This window comes from Tauraco erythrolophus, chromosome 12 (genome assembly GCF_009769465.1).
Source record: "Tauraco erythrolophus isolate bTauEry1 chromosome 12, bTauEry1.pri, whole genome shotgun sequence".
Classification (NCBI taxonomy): domain Eukaryota; kingdom Metazoa; phylum Chordata; class Aves; order Musophagiformes; family Musophagidae; genus Tauraco; species Tauraco erythrolophus.
In genome coordinates, this window is record NC_141476.1 from 4940247 (window position 1) to 4964679 (window position 24433).

The window sequence follows — 24433 nt, forward strand, 5'->3', positions numbered from 1 at the left end:
GACTGCCCGCTAATTCCTGCCTTGCAGCGCCCCGCTCCCGGGCACGGAGGGCTCCATCCCCGCGGGGCGCCCGCCGACGGACCGGCCCCGGTCCCGGCCCCTTTCGCCGCTGCGGTCCCGCCGGATACCGGGGGAAGGGCGGGATGCTGCCCAGTCGGACCCGCTCCCGCCCGCCCAACCTCCGCGCGGTCCGGCCGCCGCCAAGGGAGCTCCCGTCGCCGCCGGTTGCTCCTTATCCGGCCTGAGGCCGCCGGTGATGTTGAACTTTCCGGTGCCCGAGTGTTGGAGCCTCGGGGTCGGAGGTAGCCGGGCGGTCTCGGCTCTCGCCCCCTCTCGACCTCTTCCCGCGGGCGCTGCCACCGGTCCCTCCATGGGAAACCCGACGGCGCGGCCGGGAGCGCTGCTGGTCCGCGGGGCCGCTCCGCGCACCCACCGGGATGAGGAGCCGCGGCCCGGGCCGCGGCCGGGACAGCCCCCGCGGAGCGGGACCCGCTCAGCCCGGCCCTCGGGTCGGTCACTCCCGCTCAGCGGCCGGTGCGCGCCGCTGCGCACCCGCGCAGTGTTTCTAAGCAGTGTTTGCGCCAACAGCGGCGTGCGCTGCAAGGGGGAGCGCAGGCAGCGCCCGCCTCGCCGCTCCGCGCAGGTAAGGCGGGCTCCGCGGGCATCCGCGGAAGGCCCCGTGAAGTCTCCCGCGCCCCCCCACCTACGGGGGTCTGACCACCACCACACCGGCCCCCCCCCCCCCCCCCCGGCGGAGGGCGACAGCGGAAAAGTTGCTCGGGGGGCGCGGCGCTGCCCTCCGCTGACGGGGCTGCCCCGGCCCGCCTGCCCCCGCGCTGAACTCTCCCCAGAGGCGCGCACAGGCGCGCAGCGCGCTCCGCGGCCACTTTCGCTTCCCCGCGGGGCCCCGAACCGCCTCCCCTGGCCCGCCCCCCCCCCATCCGTCCGTCCGTCCTCCGCGGAGCTCCGCGCCGGCGGATCTCCCACCCCTGACCTCCCCCCCGCGCACCCCGCTCCGCTTTTATTATTTTATTTTTTTTTTATTATTATTTTTCCCTTGCACCGAGCCTTGTTTACCCAGCAGGTGGATGTGACGTCAGAGACTGACAACAGCAAAAAATAACAACATCTCCCTCCGCGGGGGTGTCGCGGGCCGCCCCCGGCCCGCCCGCGCGGGCGGCGGCGCGGGGCTGCGCGGGGCGGGGAGGGGGCGCGGGCGGCGGCGCGGGGCGGGGGCGCGGCGGGGCGGCGTGCGGGGCCCCGCGGGCGCGGCGCCGAGCGGAGGGCTCTATTGTTATTTACCGAGCGGCGGAGCACGCCGCCGCGCCGCCCGGGCTCGGCGTGCCGGAGGGACGGGAGGGAGGGACGGGACGGAGAGGCAGCCCCGCGCCGCTCCGCGCCGCCGCCCGCCCCGGGGCCGCGCCGTGCTGGGCAGCGGCAGGCCGAGTCCTGCGGGTGAGTCCGGCGCCCCCCGACACTTTCCCCGCTCCTCCGGGGCTGTTTTACTTTTCCCCCCCGCCGGCCCCACGTGCCCGGTTCCCCCCCCCTCTTTCCCCTCCCGGCTGCCGCCGGCGCGGTAGTGGCGGGGTGAGGGGCGCGGCGGTGCGCGGGTGCGGACCCCCCTCCCCTCCCCGGGTTGCGGAGCTGCCCGCACCCCCTACCCGCCCACTTTGGAAACTTCCCCCCCGCCCCCCGCCTCGCTCTGCGCGCACCCTCCGCGGAAAGTGGGATGCGACGCCTCCTGCCCCCCCCGCCCCTCCGCATTTTCCTCGTGTTTTCCGCCGGGTTGCTCCGCGCAAGGCGCACGCACGCCCCAACTTCAGCACTCGGGGCAAGAAGTTGCGGCGGGGCCGTGTCCCCCCCCTCCCCCTTCCCCTCCCCCCGCGCCGGGTCCTACCGCCTCGCTACCCCCCTCCCTCAGCACCTGTTGCGGCTTTCCGCCCGCACAGTCCCTTCCGCAGGCGCGGAGCTCCGCGCCGCGCATCCTCCCCCACCCTGGGGCCAGCTGCACCCTCCCCCCCCCCCCTTTTTTTTTTTTTTTTTTTTTTTGGAGACGAAGTGTTCGAATAAACATCTGCGCCTCCCCAGCCCGGCGCAACTTCTCACTGCGCGGGTGCGGATCGCGCATCCCTCACCTCCCTCTCCCACTCCCCCTCCCCCGCGCAGACCCGCGGTGCGGAGCCTCGGGACGGAGCCGCGGTTCGCTGCGCGCCGGGGGCCGGCGCCTGGTAAGTAGGGCCGCGCTGCGCTGCGCTCCCTCGCACCTGCCGCCCCGCGCAGCTCCGCGCATCCCGGGCAGCGGGAGGGTGCGCGCTGCAGGCGGCGTCCGAGCGGCGTGTCCGCGCCTCTCTCCTCCCCCCTACAACCCCCCCGCCCCGCTTTTTTTTTTCTTCCTTTTTTTTTTTTTTTCTTTCCTCTCCTTAAAAAAAATGAAATAAATGCCGGCGGCGGGGCGCGGGCAGGGCTGCGCGGGGCGCAGCGGCAGCCCCCTCCCCATCACCGCGCAACAATTAATTATCCGGCGGCCCCGGCGCGGAGAGCATCGCCGGGCTGGCTGCGGAGCGCCTCGATTTAGCGAGTCTTCCTTCTACCACTTCGCTGTAATGATTTTAATTGCATATTTTTGCTTTGAGTGAACTAAGCCGAGGGAGAGTACTTAATTTCTTTTTTTTATTATTATATATTTTTTTTAATTTTCCTTCTGTTTGTTTTTTTTTTTTTTTCCTTCTCCTTTCCCCCCCCCGATTCCCCCCCAAGGCTAGCAGCAGCAGCGCTCAGACCTCCCGTACCTTCCCGAGGTATCCGAGCCGCTTCTCTAGAGAAGCTGGAGCCCAACTTCTGTGCTCAGAAGTTTAAGGTTTCATTTTTAGTCACTGTTCTTTGAGTGAGTAATGTATGTATACTGCTTGTAGCGTGGCGTCTACACAATGTAGCCTGCTGATTTCTAGGATGCTGGATGGTTGTAAATATTAAAACAATTCTCTAAACTGCGTTTCCTTTCCATATATTTTTCTCTAAACTTGGCGCTTTACCTGCTTTGACCAAATGTTGATGTCACTAATGACAGTTTCTTAATTAGACAAAGTTTCAAGAATGCTGTCGAAGAAACTTGCTTGTGCTGTTAATCCACGGTTTGCTTTAATATTTCAGGGGAGGGAAAATAGGCATTTCACTCGATTTAGTGTTATTTTTACAGTTTCTATTAACTGCTGAGAAGCTCCTACTTTTTGTAAGTTTGAGAGAGCCTGAAATAATTCGGGTTCTCAGAGAAATGAGTGTAGGCAAGGAGGTACCGTGCATCTTTGCAGCTAGATTTGGGGGAAGAAGGGGAAATCAGGGCTACTGGTTTCAATTTCTCTCCTCTGGATATTTTCCCCTGCACATTTGATTTGAACTATCTCACAACCATATTGAATGGACCAGGGCACTGGGAGAGGAAGCTCTTCAGTAGTTACCATTCAAAAGGTGTCGGCTAAAATCTCATTGCAAAAAGGTATTGTAGCTTTAACATCTTGCATTGGCAGCATTCTTCCCCCTTAGTCTTTGGATTAGTCATTGTATGAGAGACAGAAAAAAAAAAAAAATCACTTTTTTTTTTTTTTTTTTTCTGGAAAAAGTAAAGTAAACAGCCTCCAACAAGTGAACCTTGACAACCCAGATTAAGGAAGGCAGGAGAGATCAAACAAAGCTGCTGCTGGGCTGTTGTCAGGAGCTGCCTCACTGAAAGCTCTGGACTATTCGATCAGGCAGCAAGGCTATATGTTCACTTATGCAGAAATGGACCATTACAAATGCTGATCTTTGTTGTGAAACCAAAGGATAACTTTGAGAAAAATAACTACTATTTCAGACAAGGCTTTCTGGTGCTTATGATTTTGATTGCAAAGTTAGTTTTTGTGCCTGGGCCGGGGTTTGAGTTTGTTTTTTAGGTTTGGTTTTGTTTTTTTTTTAGTGATAGCGGTTTGCAGTGCATTGTATACGCTTTCAGAGAGACTTAGGATTTGATTTTATTTATGCTGTCTAGAGCTGCAGAGAAGAAAGTGTTTCAGTAGCGTAATGTTGAAAACTGTAAAAGTTCTGTGGAATTCAGCTTTTATTTCTGGATCTCTGAATTGTAAGGAAACGTGGATGTTATTTTTTTTTCCTCTGTGTGTAAGTGCTATGCTGATGTAGAATAGAGGAGTTTGGTTGTGATTAAGCGTTTTATGTGTCTGTGTTCCTAGAGTTCAGAAAACTTGTAATATCTTTCCTTCAAACATATTACCAACCAGTCAGGGTGGCATCTTACTTTTGATATGCCAAGATTTTTGCAGAACTGTGTGTAACTTGTCTTCATGGCTGTATTTGAGAGGGTGTAACTGTATAAGTTTTTAGTGGAACTAGTAATAAAGAGTACTAACAGAGACTTGATTTTACTTCAGTAAACGTTTAGGATTTAAGCACTAACAAAATCTAACCAGTGTGAGTTAGGTTGTTTTTGTTGCTTGACAGTTTCATGTTTGTATTCAAACACTTCACTGCAAACTCAACAAATATACCCCGTCTTTCATTTCTTTAAAGTATTCCAAAACAATGAAAATATCTATTAGAAAAAAAAAAATCTGAGGAAAAAGCTGTTACCCTAATGTATATTAATCAGGAGGCAGACCAAGTGCACATCTACTGAAGAATTAGAAAAATCCAAAACCTTTTTGCATATGTATTTCTTTTATTAGCAGTGCAGATCACACAATAAGTACTTTTATACTTTTTATAAGGTAAGGTTTCATAACCATCATGCATAACTTACTATAAAGCCTGTAGATTTTTATGGTATATGCTTTAATTAGACAATAAAAACTATGTATGTTAAACATGCACATGTATGCTATTAAGCCATTTTGAGTTTTTAACATCTATAAACATTTTCTGCTTAAATCAGTTTCACTGGTAATTGTAACGCAGTTAGTTTTTGTACCGGTAAGAGAAGGAGCAGGAAAGTTGAGCAGAGAATTATGCACTGGACATTATTGCGCAGCATATGCTGCAATATGCTTTTCTCTTGGAGTGGATCACCTTTTTTTAAGAGCTAAAATTTGCATTATCATCCTTGGTATGATATACTGTAAACATTTGTAGCTCCAGAATTATTCCTGTTTTGTGGCATTGTAAAAATTAGGAAAAAGACTGGTAGTAAAAAGGCAAAATTTATGGAACGCAGCTTAGCATTTAGTATTGGTACTGCTTGTGGTCATTTATTTTGAGAGATTGAACCGGATAATGTAATCCCTTTTGCGAAATATCTGTTGAGCTTGTATTTGTGTATCAAATGAAATAACATACGCACACGCATATGCAGGATATGTATGTAAAATACAGTTATTTCTGTGAGGCCGTCCGGTTATTTATAGGGCATAATGATACTTCTGTCATCTTAAATTTTCTCCGAGAAGCTTTAATAAATTTGAATAGATTATATGCTGTCAGAAAATAGTATAAATTTTGTTTACGATTCACTTGCTTTAAGGTACTTATACTAAAGAAGCTCATTTAACCCCAAGACTGAGTAGCATTAAGTGGTGAGAGGAGTCTGCTGAAGAGCTGCTACTGCCCTTTGCTCTTGTGATAATCTTAAATTACTACAATTTAATTGCAACTTCAAGGCACCGAGCTGAAATATTTTTATGCAGCTGAGACAGGGCTGCAGAAGATGTAGTCAGATTTTCCCAGGTAGCTGGATTTCTCTCCGGAGGTGCAGCGTTTCTTCAGGCCTTTCCTGCCTTTCGGAGAGCATCCGGCACAGCATCGTGTGCGTGCACGGACACGGCGCCGGTGCCCGGGAGGGAGCTTTGACGGGGGATTCCCACCTCGGAGGGTGCAGGATCGGGCCCTGCTATAGTCAGGCAGCTGGGGTGCACAAGCATGTTCGCTGTTAGTATTTAACCTTAACATTTGAATTAAATAGCACGTAATTATTCCTCGAATGAGCCTTACTATTGAGTTGCTTCCCGCAGCTTTTCCCTGTGACTCTCTCCTGGGGAGGCAGGGTGGGAAGGGGCGAAAAGACCCGGAGGTGATCAGCAGTGCGGGGGCACGGCTGGCACCCTGCTCTGAAAATACAGCCGCTGGCTTGTGGGCACGGCACGGTCCCCGTGTCTCCAAGGGCAAGCTGAGGGTGCAGTCAGCCGCCCTGGTTGCAAGGGCCTGATCCAGAGCACGCTGCCATCAGCCAGGGCTTCTGCTGGTGTCGCTGCCTTTGGGTTTGGCTTTTGGTCCGTGTCACTAACTCGTGTCACTGAAACTTTTTTTTTTCCCTCCCCTGACATATAGTAGCATGTTTTCACACTCGGCGGGCGGTTGAGCAGCGATGTGATATGCACTAGGAGCCAGAAAGCATTTGCTAAGTGGAATTTATAGACATTGTGCACTAGAGATCAGCCGCGTCTTCGCGACCGTTCTTAGAGGTCCTGGCAACCAAACTTCCCTGAAATGCTTAGAAAGGGATGGCCGGGCTCGGAGTCCTTGACTTCATGCCATTGAGGACACATGTAAGTGCTCAGCCGTGCTAAAAGCACAGTGGCGTTGAAGTCGTGAGTCTGTTTTTTTGCGTTGGCCACATCCTTGTGAAACGTCTCGTTGCAACAAGAAACGAAGACCTGGTGTTTGCTAGAACTGCTGGCTTTCGCACTGACAGAAATGCTGCTCGCAGCCTGCTGCTCTCACAAACTCCCGTGCCGTTGGATTCCCGCAGCTCGCGGTGTGCTGGGAATTGCAGCTGCTGTAGGTAACGAGGTGATGCCAGTGTATATAGAGAAGGGGGGGAAAAAGTAGGATGGAATAAATCATGTAGTCGTTAGAGGAACAACTTCATTGTGGGAAATCTGTAGTCTTTCGATTTTTTAAAAAGTAATATTGTATTTTGGGCTGTAGAGTAATCGGCTGTTGTGCTCTTAGGAGAACAGGTATTTGTCGGTTGGGATGTCTGGAGTGTTTTAACATGTGCTCTTTTTTCTTACTTCAGCATTGGAGCTACCAAGTCAGAGAAGCTGCTGGCTCCGTTCGCGTGCAGTCATCTTTGCAAATATGCTCTAGGGTTTTGTCTTCCTTTTCTCCTGGCACCGATCTCTTCCATGCATGCAAGTGAACAGGCTCATGTCTAATGGCTGTTTGTATGTGGCAAGTATCCAGAATAATCCTGATAATTTTCTGTTCAGCGCCATCCTGAAAATGAAGATAGTATTCTATGGAAAATGAGCAAAGAGAAGAGCATGGGCAAAATCACTTTCTCTCCGAGAAGCATCTGGTACCTGAGGAGGACTAAATAATTTTTCTCCTCTCGTTGACCCTCCCTGTGCTGTTTTTAAAACATCTCCATTTTAGTGCCTTGAAATTGCAATTAAGTTGTAGTAATTTAAGATTATTGCGAGAGTGCAAAGGGCAGTAGAAGCTCTTTAGAAGTCTCATCTCAACACTTAATGCTACACAGTCAGGGGGTTAAATGAGTTTCCTCAATGCGAGTACTTAAAGTAACTAAATCGTAAACAAAATTTATACTATATTCTGACAACTAATAATCTATTTAAATTACATTAAAGTATGTGTGTGAAAATTTAATTAAAGACAGAAATACTGTCAAGCCCTGTAAATATCTTGACAGATCTACTGAAATGGAACCTATATCGTAAAATATTTACATATTTCTGATAGGCTACAGTGTTTCTGGAAGTGCTATTCTGAAGCTAATTGTGGGCTTTTTCCCTCCCAGTTTTCCATTCAGTTGCAATGGACTCGGAAAGCAACACAAATAAATACCCAGAATGTTTTATTGGGATGATTCTCCAGTGTGTTGTTTACTGCTAATCGCTCTCTCTGTACAACGCTTGTCACCGTTGTGTTTTTATTAGAAGTGCCTGTTTCCTCCGTAAGTTCGTTCAGCACCGCTCTTAATTCGGATGCGCGCTGGGAACACGGGCTCCTTGCGCAGCGGGACGGTGGTGTGTCGTGTTTGCTTCTGGATGTCTGGCCCAGAGCACAGTGCTCCAGGGTCTCTTGTGCTGTTGCGACTGTTGAGTTAATTGATTTTTCAAGTAGAAAGCGCTGGCCCCCTTTTTTCCCCAAATTTTTGAAATATATATGGAAGCGTTTCCCGGAGTGCTGGGATGTGCGCTCGCTGCACAGGACCCTTCTCGCTGGTGCAGCTGCAGTGCATCTCCGTCGCGGTATGTGGTCCAGGGTGCTTTTAAGATGAGCAACGTTTTTCCTTGGGTAAAAGTGGGTATGGCTGAAACTTCAGCTGAACTTTGGTCCTTCTTAAAACTCACCCGCTGACATTCTGCACATGGCCAGAGGCAGGAGATTTTGCTGGGAAGGTGCAGGACGAGCTGTGTGCTCTCTCGTCGCCTGGTCCTGGGTCGAGGCAAACTCCCAGCTGTCCTTGGCTGGGCTGTACATCCCTGGAGCCGCAGGGTTGCAGAAGGAGGCTGCGGATTTGTGCATGGAGAGAAGGATGTGATGAGAGTGTGATGCTGGGGAGCCCTGGCCGGGCCGGACGCTCGGGTGCTGAGCACCGACAGAAGGTGGCACAGTTCGGCAGGTTGGCTGGAGCTTCTAATGGGATCGTTAGTTTTCCCGTCTTTGCCAGACATTTCCTTTCATGTCAGATCTGAGTTTTAGCTGTACTTCCCGATCAGTCTTGTCATCTTGTTGCTAACAATTAGGGTCAAGTGTCTTTCCTTGGGCTCTCTGCAGTCTTCGTCTTGGTGTCCCTCCCCCAGCTCCTAGCCTAAGCTGTTTATTCATTAATTAGTAGATGGGATATATTAACACATCAGTAAACCGGAGTACTCGGACTTCCCAAGGCACCTCGGGAAGCCCTCTCCGGTTTTATGTGACCGGACATGCACTATTGCTGATTTAGATAGCGGAGCTGATGATGCCAAAGTGTTGTTAAGAGAGAGGGATAAATAGAGAGAGCCCAGCAGTAAGCGCAATGTCATGTCTCTATTAAAAAGCTCGTGATAAAGGAAGATAAAACGGTGAGGGGGGATTGCTGGTGTGTTCAGAGCAGCCGCTAAACATCCGATCGCAAAAATCGATGCCGAATTCCCCTTCCTGCAAAAACACTTGCCCGCAGAATTAATGTCTGAGCCCGGGTTTGATTGCAGCGAGCGGCGGAGACCTGAAAGGACTTTTGTTCTTGCCAAAAAGGCGGCCGGGAGTTCTCGGGGATTCAGGAGCTGTCTGAGCCGGGATTCAAACATCCCTCCCTGCTTCCCTTTGAAGTGGCTGCCCTTCTTCTGCAGCGACGCGGTGTTCCCGGGATGCTGATGAAGTTGTTCCAGGCTTGCGCCAGGGCTCGTTGCTCTGTGCTGCCTCGGGCCTCAGTTTCCCTGGCACGGCGGCCACCTGCGTTTCTGCTGGTTCCCATCCGGAGGTCGGTCCTTGGCTTCACGGCAGAATAGCAACAATGCAGATTTTTGTATACTTGAGTCTTTTTCTCAGCTGGGAGCAGAGGCTGCTCTGCAGAAGTGAAAAATGTAACTGATTATAAAGAAATGAGTGGTCGCAGCAGACGAGAGGGGAGTGGTATTAATTTTACCGGTTCTGTAGTGAAACATGCAGTAAAACATTAAATCATCACAGCCTTGTTTGCTGAAAGGATGTTAATCATTCCATTAAGAAGGATTAAGTAATTAACTGATATTTCTTTAGGAACCAGTGTCAGTTTTAAAAAGCATTTTCCCAGTGTTGCACAGTGGATCTGAAGTTTATGTTTCTCTTTTTGCTGCTGGAGAGCTGGGAGGTGAGCGTGAGTGGGACACCTCACCAGGAAACTTCTGGGAATGCCAAGGGAGCAGAAACAGGGTGGGTTTCTTTACAGCTAAAAAGTGCTATTCTACTAGGTGTTTGATTGCAAGGTTGTCTTTTATGACTTTTGTCAGCTGAGCCCGTTGCAAGCCTTGTTTCAGGAGTAGTCTGTTGGGGATTAAGAAATTAAAACATTCTCGAAGTGTTCATCTTGGTGCTTGCTTTTGTATTTTTTTTTTTTTTTAATAATAGCTTTTATGTTGTAATAGTAAGCTTGCTGACAGTGAGTCATGAACTCTATCTTCCATGAACCTCATGACAAATTTTTGTTAGCCGGTCAGGCTTAGCTCGTCCAGCCTAGTTCCCACATTTTATTTTTGCACTGGAAAGAAAAATTCCATGAAAATTGGTGGTGTAAATCCTCCTTTCCTCTTGTGCCAGAAGTCTCCTTACAAGCAGTGGCAGCGGAAGGGGCCGGGTGGCATCACGGAGCAGCTCCTGGTGTTGGGCTGTTTGGAGGATGTTGAAGCTGGATTTGTCTGGGAATGGCCAAGTCCAGGGGGGAATGTGGCCAGCGAGGCTTTTGATGTTGGCCGATGCTCAGTAAGGTCAAAAGTGTGTCTTGGACGGGGTGCACATGCAGATGGAGGAGCAGGTGAGCAGAGGAGAACAATGATGATATTTTTTTCCATTGTTTGGTTTTTGAAGGATCACTTCGAAGCCTCTGGTGAGAGGTGCAAGGGCTGGGAGACATCCATGTTAGTGCTTCTGCATCCTGCATTCCCAAGCTCGCTGCCTTTCTCTCAGGGCTTCATTCATTTTTTTGCCTCGATGGAGATGGCGGAGTTTGGCTTTAACCTCATCACATTGTTGCTGTTTCTCATATACCAGCCCCAACTTCTAATGCCGCAGTTAGTGACACTGAAGCTATCCCCAAACTGAAATTTCCTACGAGTGATAGGAATTCTGCCATAATACAGTGGCACCAATGGCATGAGTATTGATACTTTCTGCTTTCATAACTGCTCTACTTCTCAAATAGGCCTCCTTCAGACAGTGTCATGCAAACTCTGTTGATCAGTGTACTGTAAATTATTCCTCCTCCTCGGGTGAGTTTCATAAATAGGTCTATTTCCTTGTGTAGTGTATAAGACAGCCGGATTTTGCTTTGGTTATGTGGTCTAAGCCCCACATACCTCTGTTGAAATCACAGGAGCTTCCTTGGATGGACTGAGTTTAAGGCAATTTAAATAAAGTCAGTTTGGCTCAGAGAATATAACCTTTGAATATTTGTGCATGTAACATAATAAAAATCTATCTGGATGTTTGTAGAGAATGTCATCACCTGTATCTACTTTAGCAGATTTAAAGGAGAGATTTTTCTCAGTAAGTTTCACAATAGTAATAACGTGTTAAGAACTTGGGAAATTTATTTTAATCAGAGAATTGTGTCAGGGGCCTCATCATGTTCTGGTTGAATTAAATGAGTACTGGGCGAAGGAGGCTCTGAAATAGCTTGTAGTAAATTGTTTTTGTTAGTTTTAAATGATATGCCTGTGCATCAGTGTTCAGATAATGTATATTAGGTTTGTAAAGCTCCTGAGTTGTATGTTTGGAAAAGTGAAAATGTATTTTTCAGTGATAAATTACTTGATACTTGAAAGGCTTCGAAAGAGGAATGTCCAAAGTATGCAGCATAGTTATTGTTTGTACAAATATTTTGAAGTTATTCTTTGGCTAACCCAGCTGAGTTTCCTGAAGGCCAGTAGTGTAAGGAACGGTGATCTTACTCAGGAAACCTTTCTAATCCGTCATTTCAGTTACAGGATTTAACTGAGAATAAGAGAAACTTCTCTTGGTATGTTTTAGCTGATGTCGTACCGTGTACATTTGTTCTGATTTTTTTTTTCTTCACTGCTATAAAAATTTGAGTATCTACAGCACTCAAAAATACTGTTTCATAGAAGTTGAAATAGAACATTACCTGTGAATTAAACTAAAATATCTTAAGCCTATCCTAGCAGTAAATAGTCAGAGAAGACTAAGTATTTCCTATTTATTTTTCAGATTGACTGAAACATGGCCTTTTCAGCAAAGGGTCCTTGGATGGTTGAAGGGAAAATCTGATTTTTTCAGTGAGTGCTTTCTATTTGCTGAGGAATTCAGATCTTGCAGAAGTGTGTTGCATGGAAATGGAAATTTATTAACTAGGGTTTCTAGGGATTATAATAGACACCATTAGATAGAGGCACGCTCATAGAGAGGTAAACTAGTAAATCTGAACAAACTGAAAAATAGCTATAGGCGTCTGGCTATGTTATCAAACTTGCTGCATAAGCCAGAGTTTATGCACTGTGATAATGCTAATGACCAGCAGAGCCAATGATGCATGACTGGAGGAAATCAGTGGTATAATCGGAGAAAGTTATCAGGTTTTTGTCATTAAATATTAGTGATAAATAATACACTTCATTTTGAGTAGATAGGATGTATTTAATTCTGATGTGGAGAGTTCCAATTTAATAAGGGGCATTGCTGAGTAAAATGATAATCTTTTGTAATTTAAAGGGAAAAATAAAAATGCATTTGTTTCAGCGTAATCTCCTGGCTGCTGTTTGTCTTCACTGGTGTCTGACAGCGAGGAATATCTTTGCAGCTCTTTGAGATGGCTGCTTATAGCAGGGTGTTTTATCTAAGTTATTAGTTTGTGCAACACAGAACTAATTACATGAGACCAGAGTCAAGGGTGATCTGTTTAGTATGAACTAGGTATTCTTCTCCATTTTCTGCTTAAAAATGTGAATATTGAAGCAAATCTAAACTGTGTGCTCCATGCAGTGGTTCCCCTAGAAAACAGTCTGCCTGTCCAGGCAGTAGCAGGAGGGAAGGGACAAGGACAAAAGTTACAGATAAATTAGATCTTGTTTTCCAAGTTATCTTTTAAGTCAGTGGGAGAACAGGGAAGAGAAGTATAGCTTAAACTGAAGTAAGAGGGATATTAATAGTCTCTATAAAGGACAGTTTGCACCAGAAAAAAAAAAATAAATAAATCTGGTCGGCTTTTTTTAGCGAAGCAGGCTAACACCCAGCGTAAATCTGTGTCATTAACTGAAGCAGTGCGTGATTTTTAGAGCATCGCTTTTTCTCTGGTGAGCCCTTGCCTGCGGAGACTCGTCCCCGGGGCTGGGGCAGATGCAGTACGGTGTCTACCTTAGGGAGACTTCGCTTGCCAGCTGCAGGACCTCTGCCTGGGTCAGCCTGTGGCACCATTTCAGCAAATACCACCAATTTTTGCCCAACGGGTGGCTTGGTAACGTGGCCAGGATCTTCCCACCACCCCTCGGAGTCGTGCTCGAACGCAGAATCTCAGCTGAGTTTCCAGAATTAGAAGGCACAGTGAGTAAACACGGCGTCCTTGCCAGTTCTCACATCCTCTTTTGCAGCGAGTATTGCAGCAAATCCTGCAGGTTTGACTCATCTCCGAAGTTCTTCACTGATTCGAAGCAGATCTCGTCCGTCTTTTGAGAAAGAGCTGGAAGTCTGACCGCAGCTCCCAAGTGCACAGTCCTTCCCTACGTGAACGCAGTATGCTTGAGTTGGCCTCTGCATAAACTTGGGCGGCTCTGAGTAACTTTAGCTGCAGTTATGTGCCTGTATCTAAGGGTAAGATTTGGCCTGCAGTCATCTTTTATTGAAAGCTTTATGGAAATACTTTGTCTTGCTACACAAAAATAGTTATGTTCTGGTGGGAAGGTTTCCCCCCCACCCTCCATTTTTTTGTTTTATTTTTTTCCTGCTCTATGCCATAAGCACAAGGAGGGGTAGAAGATACTGTGCATAATGCCCTGTCAGTTAAAAAGCAATGTTCAGGTTTTCAACTGGTATTTCTCATAGGTTCAGAAGAAAAAAGTTATCTCTCTGGATTGGAAGCACTGTCTACTTGTCAGATTGCAGCGAGCCATCCAGGGTAGGATGGGGATTCTGCTTGACACCGTGGCTAAATGGGAGGGGGAAGGGCATACAGAGCAGAAAACTTTTCTGGGTAAATAAAAGTAGTGTCAGGTAGAGCCCCTGTTTCAAGAACAGCATGTCTTAATGTTTCTGTTCATTGGCGTTGAATCACCTCCGCGTGTCAACCTCTGCCTGCTGGATGCTCTCAGCAGATTGAGGAGGAGGACACATTGCTCTGCAAGTGCATTACAATGGTCCACACGTGTGCCGTGACTCAGGCACGCTCACAACTTCATGACATGTATCAAATGAGAATTGTTTCCTTGGAAAGCCTTTATCTCCTTTGTTGTTTTTTTTTTTTTTTCTTAGGTGAAGGCTGACGGTGCTTTCACAGACTATTTGACAGCGTGCTTGGTGCTGTATAGGGTGAGGGCTTGGTTCGTGTTGCAGCTAAGTAGATTTAAGAGGCAGCTGCTGTGGGGACTGTCTGCTTGTCCCTGGGTCCTTCCCATCACATCCCCCATGCGGCAGCTGGCTCCGCCTGACCAGGGGGTGAGACCATGTGGGAAGCTAGATTAGCAGAAAACTAACTTAAGCAGGAAAAAATGTTTTGTGTCAGTTGAGCATCCTCATTGGACTCTGGAGGTCAGAGGAGGGACCGTGGGGGTCTGAGCCACCCCCTTGGTAAACCTCTGGCTTCTTGGTTGGCTTCACCGTGATGTGAAACCTGGGCTGAAGGCTTTGTGTCTGAAACTGCTCTTCTCCCTCTGGGCAGAGGAGCCCTCCATGCCCAGTTGCCCTGGGCCACGCTCCCTGCTGATGGGACCACCCCACCACGGCTGACGAAGTATGGCTTTTCATTATGGCTTTTCATTTAATTGTTAATTTAACGGCGTTTCCTTTGTGCCAGGTACTAAAGTCGTTAACGTGCACATGCTGAAAATTTGGCGTGTTTTCTTTGATGTTCTTTCCTGTTAGCAGTAGATGATGAGCTGGTCCAGAGCCTGGGTGTTTTTGATAAGGGCATTGAGAGACACCCAGGTTACTAGCTGCTGTTGTTTCTTGTTGTTTTTAGGTTTCTTATCTGTGTGATAAGCGAATACAACTGTGCATAAAACTCAGCTAAACTGTGTCCAGCCTGCTAGCGAGCTTTGGAGTTGAAGTTGAAAAGGAGATACGTGGCCAGGGCTCAGTGACGTCACGTGGGTTTTGCTTAGCGTCGTGCGAGACGTACATGTCGGATATGTTGTGGTTCGAAGACGGCCGGGGAGTGCAGCTGCTGGCACCTGCTGGTGCGGGGCTGGCCGCGTGCGGGGCTGCCCACGAGCCCAGATGTTGGCACGGACGGTCCTTAGCACAGCACGGGGCTCCCTCAGGCTTATATTTGGCGTTTGAGTAAAGCTTTACATACAGTTTATGCTTTTATTGCTTCTGAAATGTGAAGCAATGTCATGGGGATCGTGGGGGCGAAGTCATGCTGCAGTTTGGCAGGGACATAATCCCTCTACCAGGCAGGGTGGGCAGGCTGCGTGCTCGGGGTCAGTCTCCCTCCCCGTGCAGGAGCTTCTTCTTGCCCACGAGAGCTCGGCTTGCTTGGCTGTCCCCATGTGCTGGTGGGAAGGGATCCACAGGGTGTTTCGGGAGGTGTCAGCACCACAGAGTGGCATTGCGAGACATCCCCAGCCCTCTCCGAGCCTTGCTGCGGAACAGGCGTTGGCTGGTGAGGTGGGGTGAGGCTGGGCTGTGCCCCATGGGTTTTTCCTTTGGAGCTAATGGATAATTTTAGAGGAGGCTGGAAATAGCAGGAACGTTGGTGAGGAATGGTGCGAGGAAAGGCCAGGTGCCCGCTGGACGGGGCTGCACCCACGTGGATCTCACTGTGGATGGCATCAGCCTCGCGCACCAGAGGAGGCTGGCTGGGACGTGCCTGGGGAAGCGAGACCAGCACGCGGTTGCCAGCCCTGGGCCTCCCTGGTGTTGCACAAAGCCATCTGCCTTCTTCAGCTGACTGCCTGCTGACTACCCGTTTTTTCATTGTCTTGTTGAGGAATTTGAATGTGCAGTCCGTGAAGCGAGGCATCAAAGCGTTAACCCTCAATTTTAATTATTACCTTTAGTTTTGGAGAGGAATAGCAGTCAGAATAGAACAATTAGTAGGAATAAACCACTTTTTGTCCACCTTTTCTTCCTCCTTGCTTTGTGCCCAGCTTGAGTTGCCAGGTCTCCCAGGGGTGGCTGACGTGGAGGTGAGCAGAGCTGCAGTCCTGAGCCGCTCGTGTCCTCACCCCCTCTCTTCACGGAGGTCTCATACTCTGCGTGTGCAGTTGTACGTACTCCTAAAGAACGCTCACCTCGTGTTAGGGTTAGTCGCTGTTGGTTCGTGTGTGTCAACGCCACATCTGACTGGAACCTTCATTGCTCTCCATGCTCCCATGTTTTTCCTCACCTCCTAGATCAGTCGGAGGGTTTGTTGAAGGGAGAGCCCGGGCCAGCGCTACCAGTGTACGGGTTCTTCCTCTCACCAGGCTGCACATGCAGCAAGTGCCTGGAAAAATGCCCCTCCAAGTCATTATGAATTAAGTGTTGCAGACAGAAGCAGAGATGAAGCTTGGTGAGGAGATAGATCTATGACGTGATCCAAGACTTATGTGATGTGCAAAGATGGAGAGAAAAGAAAGCTTTGCATCCAAGACCTGGAGGCTGTGGTGCTTCTGCCCCAGGGTGCTCAGTGCAACCCTCTGAAGGCTGCTGAGATCTCCACTGTCCCAGTGCCCCAGTCAGTGCCTGTTGCTGCAGTGCCATAGCCAGGAGACCCCATGCAAGCTCTGGTTGTCGCTGGTGAAGTTGCCTATGGTTGTCAGCAGCTGAAGCTGTCTGTGCAAGCAGCAAATTTCCCAGTAACTAGCTAGCAAGAAAATACTGTGGATCTGCATGTGTTCCCCACATCTGGATGTGCCATGTTTGTCACCATCAAGGTAAGTAAGATAAAACCCAGTTTTCTCCAGTGTGGCAGAAAACTGTTTATGAATGAACTCAGTTTTATTCCATGTTCAAAGCAAGCCAGCAGTGGGACCTGTGAAGGGATAGCTGTGGTGACAGCTGCTGCTGCCAGACTCCTCAGGGCTTGTGGCTTAGAGGGGTTTTGGTAGGTGGCCTGGGGCTCTGCGCCCCGGCGGTGGGTCTCTGCCCACCCCGTGTGCTGTGCTGGTGTGCTTGCGTCGCGATGAGAGTTATTTTGTGGTACCCCATCAATAAACGAAGCACCCTCCAGGGACCTGGAGCACCCTGCCTCTCTCTCCGCTGTCCTCGTTGGGGACTCCACGTGCACCATATGCCACTGAAGATACCTGTTGTGTGAGTGGGAACGTGCAGGAGGAGACTGAGATTTCAGAATGGCAGGAATTAGTCTGAGGAGGAGAAATTATTAGGAGGAGGCACATGTAGAAGTCTTGCATTCGCATGGCTCGTTATCCAAACCCGCTGTCGTGGCAAAGAAATAGGAGGAAGCTCCATCAGCAGCCGGGATGTCTGACGCTAACGGTGTAGGGTCTGTCTTCCAGTCTGTGCTGGAATAAAAAAAAAATTAGGCAGTGGTTGATTACCTCTTGGGTTTAAATAAGTGTAGTATTGAGCGCAAATTAAAAACAACATTGAAATTGCACAGATTCATAAAACTGTACACTGGGATTTTAAAAATTACCTCCATTGGAATCCTGGAAGCATCTGTTACATAATTAATGCACTTAAAAATATATTCTATTTATGATTAATCCAGGACCGTAGTGTGTGCTAGTTAAATGTCTGGATCCCAGGGTGCACCGCGAGGAAAGAAATGCAGTTGTAATCTATTTGACGGTTATAGGAAAGGACATTTGCTACAAATAAATACATTTTCCTTAGTCTTTTTATTTGTCAGGGCCAAGCTTATGTCTGTTGTGCTGAGTTTGTTGACTGGTAAATGTTTTGAGATTTATGCTGGTAATTTTGTAGATCTACTGGAAAAAATAACTCAAGAATAATTAGGGAGATTGGCCATGCAGTAATGTACCACATGTGTGACAGCGTTACTGGGTTGATGGTCTCTGGTATGGTATACACATTAAAAGTGCTAAGGCTCAGTACCATGAAGTTTTTCTAACGCTCTCCGAGATACACAAATGCTTTAGGGCATGCATGTTTCCCAAAGGATGATTTGCCAAAGCTACTGGAAGCCTTGGGTCTCCTCTCCAGAGAAGTATTTCAGGCTGAGACCTCCTGGATGGGAGTGGTGGAGCAGGCACAGCAAGCACAGGTACGGCTTGACAAGCCTCAGCTTGCACAGGTTTGTTGTTTTTTTTTTTTTTATTAGGAAGGTTTCGGGGCCTCTGTAGCCTTATTTTTTTGGAGGCTTTTGAGTTGGCATCCAGCCACCGGGTCCTGGAACGGTTTCTGGCAACACATTTCTTCTGACAGATTTTTCTCTCTGCCCTCTGTTTCTGTTTCCCTTTTTTTTTTTCTTTCCTCCCCCTTCATCTGACCACTGTCCTGTTGGGTTGGTATGGGATCACACCATGTAAAACCCTTTTCTTTTTCCATCATGTTTTCCTTACTGTTTTTTAAAAACCTGCAGGCTGTTACGATTTTCCATCACCCTGTCGTGTCCCAGGGTGACAGTCCCACGTTGTGGTGGGCTGTGGGTGGCCATGGATCTTGAGTTTCCCTGCCCGCCTCAGGCCGGCTGAGCATCTCGGCTGCAGTGGCAAGAGCTGCCCGGTGCCGCAGAAGCCTGTAAAAAGGTCCTTTTCCAAATTATTATTTTTTTAAGTGAACAATCATTGCATGTGTTGGCTCAGGAAGCATTTTGAAATTGAGTGCTGCAGGTCCTGTTGCACCTGGTCTATCCTGTGTCGCTGCTGGATTATTAAAGGGGTTGGTTACCCGTATTGAAACCATATGTACTCTTTGGTGTACCTGCCTGCCCTGCCACCGGTGATGTGCCGAGACATGGCACGGCGTGGAGGTTGGCGCCTCTACCTGTTGGGCTCTGCCCTAGGGCCCTAGTCCTGCACTGGAGACAAAATAGGGATGGGGAGCAGTGCTCTAGCCTAGGTGAAGACGACTCTTACCCGTGGACTCTGCTCTTGGCTCTTCCTCGCCATTACTCTCGATGAAAACATTACTGCTGGCTTTTCCTACTGTATAACGCAAACTCTTGTTATCTTTGCAGTACAAAAGCGTACTCAGCATGGCCTTTTCCTTTAGCCCTAGAGAGAGATGGGTGTTGCGATATGTGCACATCAGACTGGTTGTATTTCTAGCAAAATGGGACAAAAAAAATTGATTACTGTTGGTAACTTAATTTTCTGCAAACTAAAGAGCCCCAAAGAGAAACTCGCTTCCAAAGTTCTTTGTTTCTTCCTCCTTTTGTATTTTCTAAACAAAGGATACGTTCTAGCTGTATTTCAGTGGGCTAGAGTTTCAGCCACTTGGCTTTGGTACTGGTTTGTGGGAAAGCAGTTGTGTCAGGCAGAAGGAAACGAAATCCATGAATTAAGGCAAAGGATGAAAAGGGCAGTGGGTAGTGTGAGATGGATCTAATGGGTGTTCCAATGAGTGGACCTTGGTTCCTCTGCTTGTTACGGGCCAGGTCGGTGATGTTTGGCAAGTTTAGTGGATTGGGGTGGGTGGTAATAAAAACAAAAGCATAAGATTTTAGGGAAAGGCAGAATCTGGTGACTGCAGTAGTGCAAGTTTATTTTTAGAACTCGATTGCATTGAGTCGCTAGCATTAGAACTTCTTAGCTCACGTTATATTGCGAATTTCTTTATTTTTAAAGTGGAAATTTTGCAAGCTGACGTTTTGCAGCATGCGTAGTACGATTTGGCTGACAGCATTGTCTGGCAAAAGAAATAACCAAATTATTATTCAGTCATGGGTTTTTAACAGCCGCAAAGCAAGTGGATGTTAACTAAATGATGCAATTTATTCCCTTCCTGCTTATTGCCAGCTTGCCTATTACAGAGAGACTGCCAGCTTTAAATAAGTGGTACCCAGATGGTAGTCGCATGACGCCCACTTGGTTACAGAGCCTAAGCAGGGAATAACTCGGCAGCCACTACAAGCTGTGGGTCAATTGAGGGGGAATGCCTGTTGCTTCACAGTTTTGCATATGTAAATCTGTTAATGTTATGTCAGTATTGTGCGGTCTAAACACAAGCGTTGCCTTTCTCTGGGGCCCAGATGAACTTGGATCGCCGCCCAGTTAATGAGGAGCCGAGCGCGGAGCAGCAGTCGGAGGCTGCCGCCGCCGTTCGCTTCCTCGGCGTGAACTTCGCTGCGTCCCGGATGCTCTCGTCCGGCATCGCTTCCCCGGGGCTGGCCGGGCCGGCCGGAGCGACGGGGCGAATGCCCCCTCTATTTTTAGCCCCGCTACGGAAGAGGGTTGGCTTGGCCCGGCTGACGTTTGCGTTCCGTCTGCCGCGCTTCTGCGCTCGCCTTCATCCACTGCAGATGTGGCGAGCGGCCGCCTCCGAGAAGTCATGAACTGCGTCGTCTGCGCCCTTTAGCAGCCAAAATCTGCTGCAGCTGCCTGATGACAATCACTTTATATTAATTGTGTTGAGATAGTTACTGTACGAGTCAAGTTTGAAGCCGATTCCCCCCCCCCCCTCTTTTTTTTATTATTGTTTAAAAAAGCAGTAGTTAAAATTGTTTGACATGGGAATGCTTTTTATTGTTGATCATTTCTGGTTCTGAAAAGTTTATTACAATGGGTGAAAACAACAACCAAAAAAACTCATAAAAAGCTGGGGCTGTAATATGCTTAAAGGCTAAAAAAGTACCAATAGTGTTGATTTAACCAAAGAAAATGTTCCTGGAGGTATTGTAAATTTTATGTGCCAGATGAAAAGCATTAAGTGTGTTATTTTTCACGAAGGAAAACATTCAGATTTTTAACCATTTTGTAAATTATATTAATGCTGTAATATGGCTTAAAAAGTCTTGGGGCTGTTCCAGGAGCGCTCACCCCGTGAGCAGGTCCCGTGGGGATGCGGGTCGGGGGCCCTGCCTGCAGCAGGGTTGGGCGCAGGGACTCAGCAGGCAAAAAATCTGTCTTTTTGGGCAAAGTGCTCTGTCCTTGCTTTCCACCCCCCACCCCCCTTTTCTTCTTTTTTGGAAGTTGCAAGTGAGCATTTTAAATGCAGCAAGAATAAAACTGAGGGAGAAAATAAGCCTCTTTGGAATGTAGCAGAAAGCTGAGATGCTTCAGTATTTTATCTTTATTTTGCTAATTATTTGTCATGGAGATCTGAGTTGATTCCCTGAGATTTCTTTTAAGCCTCTTAAGAGTAATTTTTTTTGGCTGATGTTAATTTTCCTCTGTTTGCTGTTCCCCAGCTAGAGCATTGTAGTGCTGCTTGCTGGCACAGCCAAGGAAATAAGCTCGAGGTTCAGAATATGGACCGGCAAGGGGAGAAGTGATGAGGAAAACCCAAAGGGTGTGTAAGCTACATAGGGATCGCTTGAGGGTTTATAACTTAGAGGCAAGTCTGTCAGCCCCGTTGCTTGGGCTGGAATGGGAATTTGTCTAGCAATTGTCCTTTTGATGGGAAATTAGTTAGCGGTTGTTGAAGAGGCTGTAGCAAATTCTTATACAATAAAGGTAAATCAAGCTAGGCATAGGTTTATATGTGATTTTTCAGTTCTCTATATTAGCGTGAGAACTATAGCTTACCCTACTGAAAACTTAATTAGGCAAACAGAATGCTATGTTAGCAGACACTTACAAACCCAATGTGCTCAGGACTAGATTCAAATAAGTTAATAAGAGTTATATTAGGTGTTTCTAATGGTACTTTCCATTTTTTAAAATAAATGCTGTCTTTGGTAATAAGCCACTTGCACCTTTTTGGCTAATAGTTTAATTGAAAGGGTTGATTGTGTCCGTTTAGTCACAGAGGATCCCTTTGGCTGCGCGGTATGTTAATGAAAGTGGCTTTGTACCCCTTCTATTTGGATGCCAGGTGTAAAGCCCCTATAGGAGAAAACTGAGATGAGAGAAGGAAACAATCTGTTGTGGAATACACACAAAAGAGCCAGCAGACACGAACAGAACAAATCTTCAGAGCTAGTGTGGGTGTAGGGGTGTGTGCATGTTTGTAATGTATTTAAAATGCCAATAGCTTATGCCTTTTGAAGGCTCCGAATCATAGCTGTCATATTAACTATATACCATTTCCAAAAATAATGCCAGGAACAGACTGATACTGATTGTTCAAAAAAGCATCATTATTCTGTGATACTTTTTTGGGCTGCTAACATCCCCTCTTAAAACAGGTGTTTCCATGCAGTGTTCCTCAAAAATTACTTGCTGAGAGGATTTTGATTCCAAATTAAAGGTATTATTTTCTTAGTTCTTTTCCTTCTAGAAGACAGGATGACAAGGGGAGAAGGGAGGAACCTTCTTATTTTCTTTCTCGCTCATTTCAACAAATATATTTCTGGACAAAGGACGTTAATGCAAAGCCTGCAAATTTAAACTAGTGGTGAGAAGTTTGGGACTTGGTTATTCCATACCTGATGTTACACCATTTCCTCCATGTCTGTGTGCTTCTGTCTACGAAGTGGGAGTAGGAAAAAGTTGCCGTGTTAAGAGGCTGCTGGGGGATTTAAGTAATGCTTGTGAAGTGCTAAGATCATCGAATATAGGGCGTTTTGGTAATAAAAAGAATCAATGTCTTCAGCCAGTCTCAGCCTCAGAGTGAGGGCTCTGCTGGTGCGATGTAGGGGGTCTGTGCTGCTTCTTAACAGCGATTTTGTACCGTTCTAGTTGAATGTGCCTGATTTTGTCCCACCAAGCAGAATTGTCAGTGGTTGCAGGCTTTACGACATTTCTTGAACATTGGTAAAGCCACATTTATTTGTTATGGTGTTGATACAGATCATGGCACATATACCTTCTTAAAATTTATTTTGGACTAGTGTTTGTGTGTGGTGGGCTGGTAAAAGCGTGTGTCTGTGTTGGGTATGGCAACTTTTATTTGGCAAAGAGAGCAGAGCCTGCTCTGACAAGGATAGTCTTGACAGAAAATAAGTAGTACAGCAATGTGAAAAAAAAAAAACGCCAAAAAAGAGAAGAGTGCATAAAAACGGTGTTAGCCTGTCATCATTTTATGCCCATCCCTAAACAATGGAAACCTTTAGTGCTAAGAAGTGCTCAGAGTAGAGCTCGAGAGGTCCTTCTGAAGCAGAGAGGTTTCGGGATATTCCCTGAGAGAAGATCAGATAAGATGGTAAGTGGAGGATTCAGGCGGAAAAGTGGTTGGAATTGCAAATCAGTGGTTTGCCCATAAGTGCTTTGAGTTGGCTGTGGTGTTTTCTGATCGTATATATATTTCCCCCGCCTAAAGATCTCGAGTAATTTTTCATCTCTGTCTTTGAGCTCTCTCGAAAGCATCCTGATTTTCAAAGACTGAGGGTGGTTGCTTGCTCCAGAGCTCCATGGGCTGATGTGAAATCACTGCTTGTTCTCTTGAGGCTCCTGATCTCTGTCTCTGCTAGAGCTCCTAGCTTTCGAATGCTTTAGCATAATTCGTTGCTTTCTTGAACATTGTAGGAGGTTGAATAAATATGATTTTGCAATATGTATGTATACATAGATGTATGTATGTATATATAGAGCAATGAAACTTGGACATGCTGGGTGTTAAGCAACTCGCCAAAAGCAACAGGAGGAGCCAATGTCAGAACAGGACTTAAATTTATCTGTTGCTCACTGGTGATCCTACAGCTGGGCAGGATCCAGCTGAGCAAACTGTGATGTGGTGACTGTTCTGTCTCTTCCCACACAATGTACTTACATTATAAAATATATATTAAAATATTTAAGGAGTTGGGCGTCTTTCATGTAATGACTGGAGGATGGTAGCTTTTAGCGCATCACTTGGATCGAGCCCTCTAGACCTTGGACAGTCCTTTCCTGATGTGAAATGTAAAGTCTACATCTAGGGAAAAAAAAATATTTTTCTAAGTTTAATAAATCTACCAACACCTGGCTGCAAAGAGAGGTAGGTGGGTTTCGTTGTTCTTGTCTATTTGTTTAGCTTGGAAGAAGCAGGAGCAGAGTGACTGGGTAGCGTGGGGACATGTCCATCCCCACCACTGATGGCACAAGTGATGGCAGGCACAGGTAGCTCCCAGCTGCCTGACACCTGCATGGGCTCCACGGGGCTGGCTGCCTCCGGGGACACGGCAGATCACCGCGGCAAGGGTGGTTGAAGCTGCGCAAAATGCCCTTTTGGTGCCCAGGTCTATGGGAGCCTCATCTGATGATTCTGGCGTGTTGTCGTCTTCAACTTGTCTCCGAGTTGTGGCCCCTAGTCTGGTCTTCTGTGTCTTTGCACCTTCACTGCTCTGCTTTCACAGAAGAAATAATTTCAGCAAAGTTTGGGCTATGTTTTTCTGCCCCGGATAGGAATAGAGTGGTGTTATAGACAGCACCAGTATCTAGCTGATGTGCTTGTCCTGCATCCCCAAATCGCTTTCAACACCTGCTCTCCCCTTTTGGTGCCCGAAAACCTACAGCTTCATTTCATCCGTGAGGCAGTGAAGCTGTCTCAAAGCACTGGCACTCTCAAGACTGAAGATACTGTTGGCATAACACAAGTATAATTACTGTCAGTATAATCAACAAGGATTACTGAATTGATTTCTCTT

At 47.6% G+C, this 24433-nt stretch overlaps 1 protein-coding gene across 4 annotated transcripts in view; it reads left to right on the forward strand.

Moving 5' to 3' along the window:
• The first annotated feature begins 605 nt into the window (after positions 1-605).
• Positions 606-24433, forward strand: part of FOXP1 (forkhead box P1) — a 385628-nt gene continuing 361800 nt past the window's right edge. For 3 of the 4 annotated variants that reach the window (XM_086619318.1, XM_086619316.1, XM_086619319.1), the window contains exon 1: positions 1421-1455. The gene's annotated coding sequence lies outside the window, so the exon portion shown is untranslated. Of the gene's footprint in view, positions 644-1420; positions 1456-24433 lie in introns of those variants that run through there. The other variant, XM_086619317.1, reaches the window with a different exon arrangement.